The sequence below is a fragment of the Octopus bimaculoides genome, chromosome 12 (assembly GCF_046866305.1).
Source record: "Octopus bimaculoides isolate indiv1 chromosome 12, ASM4686630v1, whole genome shotgun sequence".
Lineage (NCBI taxonomy): Eukaryota > Metazoa > Mollusca > Cephalopoda > Octopoda > Octopodidae > Octopus > Octopus bimaculoides.
Window position 1 is genome coordinate 17,383,216 of NC_142939.1, and position 12,500 is coordinate 17,395,715.

At 37.8% G+C, this 12,500-nt stretch overlaps 1 protein-coding gene across 3 annotated transcripts in view; it reads left to right on the top strand.

Moving 5' to 3' along the window:
* Nucleotides 1-12,500, top strand: part of LOC106870824 (unconventional myosin-Ie) — a 156,746-nt gene that overhangs the window by 2,788 nt on the left and 141,458 nt on the right. The window contains exon 1 of one of the 3 annotated variants that reach the window (XM_089360856.1): nucleotides 6,946-7,132. The exons of the other annotated variants lie outside the window; for them this stretch is intronic. The gene's annotated coding sequence lies outside the window, so the exon portion shown is untranslated. Of the gene's footprint in view, nucleotides 1-6,945; nucleotides 7,133-12,500 lie in introns of those variants that run through there. 3 annotated transcript variants of the gene reach the window in all.

The following is a 12,500-nucleotide window of genomic DNA, read 5'->3' on the forward strand; positions in this document are numbered from 1 at the left end:
AACACTTTCAAACTTCGTATACTTATCTATTTTGTGTTATAGAACAGAAAAAAAATTTTGTATTCGAATTTATTTCATGTAAAAAATTGTCTTATTTCGATAATTTCAACCAATCACTGACAAGTATTCAGCTGTTTATACTTACTCCTTTGGCAATTTAAGCGGTGTAAAGCGTATTTAATCTCCATTACTTCTGACATTTTGCAGAGAGGCAACACACGTGTGTTCGTTTTCCCTAACCCTAACCGACTTGCTCCTTCCCTCAAAAACCAGGCCTTGTGCCTATAATAGAAAGGTTTATTAACTACTGCCAATATGCTTCAGCCATTTTTTGACAAGGAAATAATCATTTTATCACCGCCAGAATCGTTTGTTTACGTAGTCAGCACCTAATTTTTACGGCTGAATGGACGTCAGTCATTGGTTGAAATTACAGAAATACGACAACTTTAACATGAAATAACTTGCGATGTACGTTTTTTTTGTTAAGAAGACTAAGAGAAAAAGATGTTTTATATGACACATTCTACCAGTGTCCCAAGTTTCAAAGTGTTTCGTTAAGAAAATACTGGTGCCCCCGTTTTGAACAGGATCCATATTGTCTACTGCAGACCCAAAAGTGCCGTCCGGGGGTGGACTGTCACCCCCTATCTACGCTAGTGAGTCAAGCGGTGGTGCGAGACAGACACAAAGATACGCACGCACACACGCGACAGGCTTCTTTCAGTTTGCGTCTGTCAAATCCACTCACAAGGCTTTCATTGACCCGAGGCTGAGGCAATAGTAGAAGGCACTTGCTCAAGGTGTCACGGATCGAACCCGGAACCATGTGGTTAGGAAGCAAACGTCTTACCACACAGCTAGGCCTACACCTATATAAATTTTAATACGAGAAGATGGTTCTCGTATCAAAATTCTTTTGGTTTTCTCTATGGATATTTGCGGATTTTCACATGTACACCCAGTATCAGGAGAAGTCCTACTGTATGATAACATTTGCTAGCCGATACCTGGAAAGGAGCTTTGGAAAGCACACTATAAGTCTATTACTCCGATTATATATATATATATATATATATATATATATATATATATATATATATATATATATATATATATATATATATACACCGTATTTATTCGTGTATTAATTGTACTATTTTAGACTTGATTTTCTTGATTTTTAACCGAAATTGACTGGGGTGTGTCTTATACGTGAGTAAATTCGGTTTTATATATATATATATATATATATATATATATATATATAATCAGTTGTCCATAACTCAGAAAAAAAAAGCACGTTCAATATATGAAGAGGAGCAGTTTTGTTTTTATATCATTGAACAATATTATTGCTGGTTCTGGCATATAGTTGGTCTGAATGTTACCGTGGGTTTCGCATCGACTATTGCATAATATTGCCAAATGGCATGAAACCGACGGTAACAGACTGGCCAGTTATATGCTATATTCAGTAATATACCGATATACCGTTTTCGGCGAAGTATATACATATACAAACAAATAATACTTACACACACACATTTGTGCACAAACAACTTATGCAGTGTTTGCACGAAAAAAAAAAGCCTAAACAAAGTGGATGTTCTGGAGCAAGGATTGGAAAAGCACACACTGCATGTATTTAAGAGAGAGAGAGAGAGAGAGCAGTGCTGATTATAAGTGGATTAGATCGGTTTAGGCTGAGTTGCTATGCAAGCTTGGTAGTTTAAATAAACAGAAACCGTTGTAGTAGTCGAGGAAGAAGAAAATGTCGAGAGAAGAAATAGCGCCAACTATGAAACAAGGATTTTAGTGTGTTGAGTGAGAATTCGACAATCAACACAATGGTACACAGTTTTAGAAACCTTTATATTCTTGGCACAATACCTGAAAATTTTTAGGGAGGGGGTAAGTTGATTACATCAGCCCCAGTTGATGTAATCAACTTAAAAAGGGTACTTATTTTATCGACTTATAAGGGATGAAAGGCAAAATCGACCTCAGCAGAATTTGAATTTAGAATGTAAAGAGCCGGAAGAAAAGCCGCTAAACGTTTTGTCCGACAAGCTTACGATTCTGCCAACTCGCTGTCTTAATGGAGATTTTTCTTAATTTCAAAGACGGTCATCAATTGATGTGAAGTATTTCTGCGACTCTAAAAGGGAAAGTCCAGACATTGTTATACAATTTTGGTAATGTAATAGATATAAAGCAGCCTTAAGTGACCAATATTTTATTTCATTATTGGCGGCAAAACTTCGTCTGCAAGTAATGATATTTTATAACATTTAAATAAAAAGAAACGGGAAAAAGAGAGAAAAGAAGAGAAATAAAAGGGTGGATGTGGGAGTAAAACATCGGAATATGGAGGGGGAGAGGGCGATATTGGTATAAAACTAAAATTATTTCAATTGTTATGGTATACGGTGTGAGGAGAAATTTCCGAATTACTCATCACATCATAGCAACTTAAGTAATCATATACTTTTAAAAATAAATACAATCTTTGTTGACACAGATAATCTCAAATCTCCTTGGATTCCGTTTGTTTGTTTTTTTTATCTTGTTTGTATTGCAAGCGAATTTTTAACCACAGGTGAGCTCTGATTGAGCAGGTATATATGATCAAAAGTCCTCAAATCATTATCGATCTTGTCATTTTAATGGTATCTCATGACTCCTCTTTTCTGTAAAAAAGAAATGTCGATATGAGGGATAGCTGCTGTTTTTAGCTGGTCAAGTGACTTTCCATTTTTTTTGTTTTTGTTTCGGAACCTTTACATGATTTTCCTTAAAATCGCGGAACCTTTACCAATATTTTACAGACAAACCTCGACACTTTAAATTTAATCAAATCAAGGATCTTTCTGAATTGACGGGCACCACTTGTTTTCTTTACCGAAATACGACAATTTTTTACATGAAATAACTTCGAATACAAATTTTTTTAACTGTTCTATAACACAAAATATACAAGTGTACGAAGTTTGAAAGTGTTTCGGTACCAAAAACACTACATAAAACATAAATGAAAAGTGTTGCCCATCAATTCAGAAAGATCCCACCTTAAAAATCGAAAGAATGTCGACACCTTGTCTCACCAAATCCCAGGATTTGTTTGGGAAATCCTGGGGGTTCCTTAGAACCCAATTTGGGATACATTGGTATAGAAGCTCCATCGTTGGTTCCTCGTTTGTGTGTGGGGGTTATATTATATAATAACTCAAATGGTATTACACTTGACAAAAACACATACAAGATTGAATAGTTCAGTCGCAAAACAATATCGATCATTGTTATGCTTTTGTACCAGCAAATAAACTGAAACTATTCGGATATCTGATGTTGTTGACCAAATCACTAATAAACTTCTAACCCTCAGGTGCGTTATTCCCGTCCCGATTGAATTTTTTCATCACTACTACCATAACATCTGATCCTCCATCGGTACGGGCTGATAACATACCATCTGACAGTTGTTTCTCTTCCTCTCGAACACCATGTTTACCCACGTCAAAACCTTTAAGGCGCAGGAGTGGCTGTGTGGTAAGTAGCTTGCTTACCAGCCACATGGTTCCGGGTTCAGTCCCACTACGTGGCACCTTGGGCAAGTGTCTTCTACTATAGCCTTGGGCCGACCAAAGCCTTGTGAGTGGATTTGGTAGACGGAAACTGAAAGAAGCCCGTCGTATATATATATATATATATATGAGTGTGTGTGTGTGTGTGTATATATGTTTGTGTGTCTGTGTTTGTCCCCCCCAACTTCGCTCGACAACCGATGGTGGTGTGTTTATATCCCCGTAACTTAGCGGTTCGGCAAAAAGTGACCGATAGAATAAGTACTAGGCTTACAAAGAATAAGTCCTGGGATCGATTTGCTCGACTAAAGGCGGTGCCCCAGCATGGCCGCAGTCAAATGACTGAAACAAGTAAAAGAGTAATTAATTTGAATGCACACGCACTGCAACAGACTCGAAAACTGTGTAAAAAGAAAAAAAAAATGTCATGGCTTCTCATCAGTAGCTTGCTGTGCCCCTAGACAGCCTCGAAAGAGGTGACAGAATAATTAACCTGGGACAACTGTATATAATGAGTCAATTTGTAGTAAGAGACTTGTGGAGTAAGAAATTCGGTTTCTGTTTCAAGTGGATCGAGTCACTTATGAAAACACTCCTGTTTTATCTCATAATGGTTTCATTCCTATGAGTTTTATTATCAATCTACCGTCTATTTACACACACACACACACACTCACGACCCCCCCCCCCCCTAGCAACAACAGAACAACAATCACCAAATAAACAGTCAAAAAGGAATTATTTTCTGCTTAATTATTTTTAAATCAGAAGTATCTGTGGATGATTATATATATATATATATATATATATAAAATACATATACATACATGTATGTCTTTGTGTGTGTGTATGTATTAATTTGCTGGATTTGTATACACACATACATACATGCATAAAAGTATATATTCACACATATACGTATAGAGCTAGGTAGATAGATAGACAGACAGATAGAGAGAGGGAGAGAGATAGAGAGATAGATAGATAAATAGAGAGAGAGAGAGAGAGAGAGAGAGAGAGAGAGAGAGAGAGAGAGAGAGGGAGACATGAGATTGCTGTGACTTTTGAAGCACTTAAGTGTTTTGCAGCTTGTGTGAAATGAAATAAGTTTCAACTGTCAATTGATTTAAGTCGATTCTGTGACGGGAAAATGATTGTGACAGTTTGTAACCTTGTTCACATCTTTATTTTATTATTATTAAGGATCTTTTTCAAATTGAAAAGGTCCATTATTAATTTCTCATAAAAATTAAGGGGCTACGATTTTCATGCATTTCTTTAACGAAATTTGATTAAAATACGACCGAGTCTCGAAACCAGGTCACTGACTCAATACAAACAGATCGAACACTGCTTGCTATGCCTCGTTCTGACAGGCGGATCAATAGTTATTAGACTTCAGCATTAATTTGCCTCAGTTTTCTCTATACTTTCCATATTTTGCTCGTTTCAAATGTCGCTTGTACTCACTCTTACCGACTTTTAAATGTGCATCTATCTATCTGGTCTTTTCTGTAGGCTTTTCTTTCCACCGATAATCTTGCTTTTTACATTTTAAAAATTCTTCTGTGATATACGATCCCTTTTGATCGTTTTTTTTTCCTGATCCCTTTTAATCGGAATTTTACTTTTTTTTCCCCTTTTTCTTTTTCATGCGCCTATAAAATATATATTGGCAGCGATGTCTGTTTAATATATATGTATATTTATCTATGTACACACACACACGCGCGAGGGGTTGCTGCAAAGTTCCTGGCTTTGGCTTAAATCAAATACAGGAGGATCAGTTATAATTTTATTCAACACATTCCCCTCTCAGACTCACACACTTATTGCAGCGGTCCTTCAGTTTTTCTAAGCTCTGTAAAAGAGCTCGGTAGGTTGGGCCTCCAACCAGGCCTTTTGCGACCCCTTTAAAGCCAGGAACTTCTTGGCAATCATTCGGTATTGGTATAGGTATGTGCAGACGACATCATTTATCCTCTTTTTCAGCCTAGCCTCTTTATCTAAGTCATGAGGGAATGTTGTGTGGATGGATATCTGCCAATACCGAAAGCCATCCATCCATGGATCTATCTATCTATCCATCTATCTATCTATCTATCTGTCTGTCTGTCTGTCTGTCTGTCTATCTATCTATCTATCAATCAATCAATCAATCAAGTGTAACAACATCCTAGGCCAGCGTGACTAAGCCAATTCTTAAAATTGTAGTTATTATTAACGATCCATCTTAATCCGAGGTTAGGATGACATAATAAAACCACACACACCTGTCGTATACATTAACAGCAAATCAACCTATTGCTACACAATTATCTGCAATGCAGATTGTCTCTTCACCAGGTTGTGTGTGTGTGTACTTGTATCATGATAATTTCGTTGTTAGTAACCTCAAAGTGTTCCTAATGCTAGTTTGTTCAAACTGTATGATAAATACTTTATCTTTCCTCCCCCACCCTTCTCTCTTTCTATACATATTTATATATTTGTGCACACACACGCATCGTTTCGATCATTGTACTACTGCCTTGCTGGGATGCAATCTAGAAGGGCCTTAGTCGAACGAATCGACCTCTGTGTTTATTTTTAAAGCCTGGGACTTATTCTATCTGACTGTTTTGCCAAACCGCAAAATTACAGGGACGCAAACAAACCAGCACCGGTTGTAAAGCTGTAGTCGGGGGCAAATACACACACACACACACGTACACGCATCGGGAGTAACCTTAAGTTTTCTTTATGGCATAGCGTCCATTTTGGTCAATCTACAATTTATTTAAATTCGTTTTCTACACATTTTTTTTTACACCTTGTAGGCTGTTTTTTTTTTGTTTTTGTTTTCGTGTCTGGGTCTTAATTTGTACATTGACCTCCGTTTTTGCTGAATGTTTAGCTGAAAGTGTAACTAAAGGAGAGATTCGTTTGCTTATTTCTAGTGTCTCAAGCGAGTACATAGACGCCCTGTTGTTGTCAAGCCCAGTCTTTGTTTAACCCATAAACTGCGATAGGCCAGCCACTTCAGTGGCCACGGAAGTAGGAGATGATCTGACCTAATTTTGATGACGTGTAATGTATGCACACGATACCCTTTCACCCCAGAAACAGTGTAGCCAATCACAGAAGGTGTTAAGAAACACTGAGTATTTTTTTCGAGTGATAGATCGATGTTGACCTTTACCCAAAATAGGCTCAGCAGTTCGTGTTACACACAGCAAAATCCCAGCAGTTTATGGGTTAAAGACGGTATGGTGTATGTAATTTGTGGACTATTAGGATGGCATTTGAAGCATATCGCGCAACCTCTTAGTAAACGTTTCGTCGGCAGATCCTGTATATATTTTGAAACCTCTTACAGATGTTTTGACAATGAGCATCGCTGATTGACAGGTGAGCCAAGGTAGCAGTCTTGTTCATAGCGCGCCCTCCTACTGGTTCGAAGGCATGTACCACCAAACAGGAATTGTCACCACAGACATTGTTGTCCAACAAACTCGTTAGCTGCTCTGGAGTAATTCAGAAGAATTAGCAGTCAATATTTTTAGGTGAGAAAAGTTTTGTGTAATGTCACATACATCACGATTTTTTTAATCTTCTTCAAAATATTCAACATAGATTACAGGTAAAAAAATTTTTTTGTTTAATACTTGTCTGGGTCGTCAAACTTTACTGTGAAAAATGAATCAATGCAATTCTTTAGGTTTACAGCTTAGACATTTGTGTCTCACACTGTCACATACGTCACAGGAGAACGGCCCCTATCATTGCCTCTCATGCCTGTCGTTTACTTTCTTTTCTGCTCTCTGTATCAAGTAACCCCTTCTTCTCTGGTGAGTTCAATAGCAGACTTGAAGTCCCTGGCACGTGGATTGACACATTATAAACAATTTCATTATTTAATTATCACGTCAGAGTTTAAATTGTTTGACAGTCAGTTTGTTGTCTCATGTTGTCCCATAAAAGTAAATCTGTGAAAATTTTGGTCATTGGTTTCTATTGTCTGTGCAGCTGCGCATAAGAGACCATTCCACACGCACGTAGACGGACAGGCAGAGGCTTTGCTTTTATCATACCTAGAAGTATTTGCTGTAGTCACAAGACGAACATCGGAGGTCTTGTTACGATGAAAAAATAAACTCAGCTAGAATTTATTGTAATAGTTTAATAATTTAATATAACATTTGTCTCGAGGTCACAGGCCTGCAAGGTTTGAATTTATCTTGGTTTCCGAGTTAAGCTCCACCGACACAAGCCTGTATCCTAGATTCGTTTTAGTGATTGAGGGAACAAGACTATTCCCTGAACGAAACGCCAGTTTATTGTAGAGTCAGTTCTCATTTTTAACTGAGACCAGAGCTCAAAGATACAATGTGCGACCCAGTGCAAGAACTGAACTCGACTTAACGATTGTGAGTTTAAAACAACTACACCATTTACACAGACACGCGATGGCTCGTCCATAAAATTTGACGATGGCCTAGCAGTTGCAAAAAGGATACAAATAAATAAATAAATAAATGAAAATAAGATTATTTATGGGTTTTGCTGTCGTTGATGACGTCTACTCTCTGGAATAGATGTATTTGGCATAAACCCCACAATAATATTCATTGGAAAAGTCAGCAAACCAAAGTTGGTCGTTTTTCTTCTAGTTGCTTGCAGAAGATCTCCTTTGTTATCATTTGGTTTGGATTTAAAAGTTCAAAGTAGACTAAACCTTTCATATCCCACGAAACAGATGACACCTTACACGGGCGAAGTCCTTCTTTAGCCTGGGGTGCTGGTATTTCTCCTTTCCCTACCCAGTCTTCGGTGCCAGGATTGTTAAGATGTGATTTACGAGCTTCCCTTTTAGCTTCTGTTGTACAGATTTATGAAGATTCAGATGCTCTGCAGCCCCTAGAACTAGCTTTCTTCCGAGCAGACCTGTCGCAAGTAAAAATCCTATGAATTTGGGGGCGTGGAGGTAAAGAATACGCACACCACCCGTTTTTGGCGTAATCCTAATCCTAACCCTAAACACCGGGTGTGCGTATTCTTTACCTTCGCCGAATTTGGGTTGATCTTTCATACTTTCAAAGTTGCTTTCAGTTCATCTTTGCATCATTTACAAGTTGCACCAGAACTATGCAGGTTTAAAATAAAAGATAGCTTGTGGCAGTTTAGAGGCAGACATTCTAATAACGTGCCCAGTTCAACACAACTGGATTTATTTGAGCCTTAGTTTACAAACTAGATGCGTTAACACGTTTGAGAACTTCTGTTTAGAAAATTCTAACCCTGCAACTTTATGCATAGAATCTTCACTAGGTAAGACACGTGGAAATGGTTGAGCTTTTTAGAATGTGGTTTAGTGCACTGTCCAAGTTTTAGTGCCATATAGGGAACTTTAAAGTAGTGGAGGGAAGTGGTTATACACCATTAGGTGTACACCGCTTCCGTACATTAAATTTCTAGAAGAATCAACGGAACGCAGATTCTGAACAACATTTATTTACAGTGGAATTCAGTTGCTCGTCGCCCTCGGTTACTGAGACGCCTGCTGAATGATTTCCGTGGTTATTTGTGAAGCTCTGGTGCTGACATGTGAGAGAGCTCTGTTGGACGTCTTGGCTCGACGGAGATCAGTCAACGAAGAGACTGAGAAAAGGCGCCAAAGCTGGGTGTCGAACTCTACGCATGCGCATGAGACTCTTCCTGTATTCCTTCCGGAACTAGTCCCTGCGCTTGCGTGGATAAAGCTCCGGACATTGAACATATAACAGTCGTCTGCTATAAGTTGTCACTACAGTAGTATTGTCGACCTTAATTTTGATATTTATGCAAATATATTCCACATTTTATACAGAAGCTGCACTCACCTTGCTGACAAGTGATGATACTTCTGCATCAATACAAGTATTTGGAGACAGTGGGATTATATGACATTCAAATTGTGTCTATTATTCAGCTAAATCTCAGTTTTATTCCGTTACATACTGAATATACATACGCCTTAACTCGCACATCCATCCGTCTGCGTGTGTGCGCATGTTAGGTAGATTGGGGCAATTCTTATGTACAGGATGTTTAGGACAACGTTGGACACGGCATGCCTTCTTCGACAGCTAAGTGTATTGAAACAATTTTCAATTTAGTAGTTTGTTCAGAAACGAAACGAAAGTAGTATCGAACGGACTTAAAAAGCCATGAGAAATGCTAAATAAGTTTATTTACTCCGCAATGCTTTTTTTTTTTGTCACGAGATACATATTCGAATATAACAGGATACTCAAATGAGGTCTATAACAAATGAAATAAAGGAAAGGCTCCCCCCACATTTTCTCGCAAATTATTGTTATTATTATTATTATTATTATTATTTTGCCAAAAACCCACGTTTTCGGATACGGAGATTTCGGAAAATTGCCAAAAATCGGTATTTTGAAATTTCTGGCCCCACTTCCGCCCCAATTTCTTCATTTTTCACTTTTTTTTCCGTAACCGTAACCGTAATCCTAAAACCCCAGCCGTAACCCTAAACCTAAAGCCCTTACCCTAAAACTCTAACCCTAACCCTAACACCCTAACCAAAACACTCTAACCCTAACCTTAACTAGAAAAATATTTGGAAATTTTTTTTCAGAATCATAATCTCCGTATTTTCCCGCATATTTTGAAACAAAAATTTCTGAAAATAGTTAAAAATGAAGAATTTAGGGAAGGGAGGGGGGGGGGGGTAATTTCAAAATGGTAATTTTTGCTAATTTTTTTTTGCAGATTCGTATTCTCCGTAGCCGAAAACGGGGTGGGGGGTGGGTGTTTGTATAGAAAAAAAAAATTTTAAAAAGGGATGTTTTTGGTGGGGGACAAAAGGAAGTCTTGCTGAAATAAATGTACACAATGTTTTTCTTTTATGAACCTTCATCTACTAACAGTAAACAAAGGACAGACATTATCTTTGAAAATATCTCAGTTGACCAGACGCTATTGTGTAAATTGAGCGCACGCTATACACTAATGAGAAACATCTGCACAAGTGTGCATCATCTGTTCAGTTCGGCGGGACCAAATTGAACAGATCCCAGACACGCTTCGGGGAAAAGACTTACTTTTGTACCCTGCCCAAAACATCCCTTTCAAAATGCCGATTTTTGGCAATTTTCCGGAATCTCCATATCTGAAAACAGGGGTTTTTGACAAAAAAAAAAAAATAAAAATAAATAAATAAAAAATTTGGGGACGGGACAGGAGGAAGTCTTTTCCTTTACTTTATAATACTTATCGCTATTTTTCTCCCCCAAAACGAATTTGCTTGACACAGTTTCACCGACATGACTGGAACTGAAATATTGAGTTATTCGGATCAAATATTGACATAAACTTGGAATTTTCCAATGGTTTTGTTTACATTGGAAGTTAAAGTAGGTCATCAAGGAGGAATTTCAGACATAAAAATCACGGATTTCCTTCAACTCAGTGAACAAACAACGGCTGGCCGTCACCAGTACTTTATCCGAAATATCTCCAGCTTTTAAAACAGGATTCGATAATAACGCAAGTGTTTGTTATTAGACGCGTTTTATTTCACATCACACTAACCATGCTTAAAACAAAATAGTACTTTCACCAGCTACATAGAAAGACTGAATCATCATCATCATGATCATTATCGTCATCATCATCATCATTTAACTTCCATTTTCCATTTTGCAGCATGGGTTAGACGGTTCGACAAGACCAGGATAAGCTGCAGAGTTGTCAGGCTTTGAAATGGTTTCTACAGCTGGATGCCCTTCCTAATTCTGAATCTCATCGTATGTGACTGTGTGTGTGTGTGTACACGCACATATATGTATATATATATATATATGTATATATATATATATATATATATATATATATATATATATATATACACACACACACACACACACACACACACATATATATATATATACTCTTTTTACTCTTTTACTTGTTTCAGTCATTTGACTGCGGCCATGCTGGAGCACCGCCTATAGTCGAGCATATCGACCCCGGGACTTATTCTTTGTAAGTCTAGTACTTATTCTATCGGTCTCTTTTGCCGAACCGCTAAGTGACGGGACATAAACACACCAGCATTGGTTGTCAAGCAATGCTAGGAGGACCAACACAGACACACAAACACACACATATATATACATATATACGACGGGCTTCTTTCAGTTTCCGTCTACCAAATCCACTCACAAGGCTTTGGTTGGCCCGAGGCTATAGTAGAAGACACTTGCCCAAGGTGCCATGCAGTGGGACTGAACCCGGAATCATGTGGTTGGTAAGCAAGCTACTTACCACACAGCCACTCCTGCACCTATATATATGATATGTATATATCTTTGTGTTTGTCACTCCTATTACTGCTTCACAGCTGGTGTTGGTTTGTTTATGTCCCTCTAACTCAGCGCCTCAACAAAAAAGAAGTAGCTGACTTAAAATGCTAACAACACTACAAGGCTCTGCTCCAGCATGACCGAAGTCCCGTGACTGAAACAAGCAAAATGATATTTATGTTATATTAATGTAAAGCTACATAATAAATCATCTTGAATTCAAGACAACTTTTTTTCTTAACTTCTTTGGCTGGGATCAGGATTGTGAACTATTTATTAATAAGGAGAAAAAAATAATAAATAAAGCAGTTAAGAAACATTAATCTACTGTTGAAGATAATGTATACACTCGGTTATCTTCACTCCTATAATTTCTCTCTTCACAATCATATAACAAGCCCTCATTGAATGACATGTTTGTCAAGTCGCCTAATCTGTCAACCTTAAGACGATCTGGCCGTCATGATCCACTTGAAAACGTTTCCGTCAGCAATGCTGTTTCCGGTGTGTGTGTGTGTGTATGTACGTACGTGTGTGATTTGATAAGTGCTGTGCATGA